We start from the raw sequence: 654 nt of genomic DNA on the forward strand, positions 1-654 counted from the left end.
GGGGGCACCGGAGGCAACCCAGCCCGCTCCCGCTCCCTCAAGGCGTTCGCGACGCCCCCTCATGTCGCGACACGCTCCCGAGTCGCGACACCCCCCCGTATCGCGACACCCCGCCTGCGTCGCGACACCCCCCGGGTGCTCCCTCCCGTCCCCGGGGCACCTGGGAGGGGCGGGGAGGGGCTGGAGGCCGGAGGCCGGTGTCGCGGAGGTGCCGTGCCCCCCTCCCGGCCCCGGCCCCGGCCCCGGTCCAGATCCCGATCCCGATCCCGATCCCAATCCCGGCCCCGGTCTCCCCTCACCTGCGGCGGCGGCGGCGGCGCGGGGCGAGCTCCAGGGCCCGCGGGGCGAGCGGGCGGGGCGGGATGCAAGGGGCGGAGCTACCGGGAGCCCTGGCCACGCCCCCCGGCCGCCGGGCGGAACCCGCTTCCGGGAGGGAGGGGGGAGCCGGTTCCGCTGGGGCGCGGCCCCGTCATGGCGGCTTGAGGGGGTGGCGGTGCCACCGGGCTCGCGCGGAGTCGAGCAGTGTCCCTCAGCTCCGTGGGGACAACTGCCGGGAACACGAAGCACTGTGATTGATAGATTATTGGGTTTTTAATAGCTGGATCAATGCATGAAGGGTTTTAGGACTGCCAAATACACCAGGGAGATAGGAGG

The 654-nt window shown here is 73.4% G+C and overlaps 1 protein-coding gene across 1 annotated transcript in view; it reads right to left on the reverse strand.

Annotated features, from left to right (window-relative positions):
• RALA (RAS like proto-oncogene A) overlaps positions 1 to 415 on the reverse strand; it is a 28,261-nt gene extending 27,846 nt beyond the window's left edge. Inside the window, exon 1 of the mRNA XM_035318000.1 lies at positions 300 to 415. The gene's annotated coding sequence lies outside the window, so the exon portion shown is untranslated. The remainder of the gene's footprint in view (positions 1 to 299) is intronic.
• Between the last annotated feature and the right edge of the window lie 239 nt (positions 416 to 654).

This window comes from Oxyura jamaicensis, chromosome 2 (genome assembly GCF_011077185.1).
Source record: "Oxyura jamaicensis isolate SHBP4307 breed ruddy duck chromosome 2, BPBGC_Ojam_1.0, whole genome shotgun sequence".
NCBI classification, from domain to species: domain Eukaryota; kingdom Metazoa; phylum Chordata; class Aves; order Anseriformes; family Anatidae; genus Oxyura; species Oxyura jamaicensis.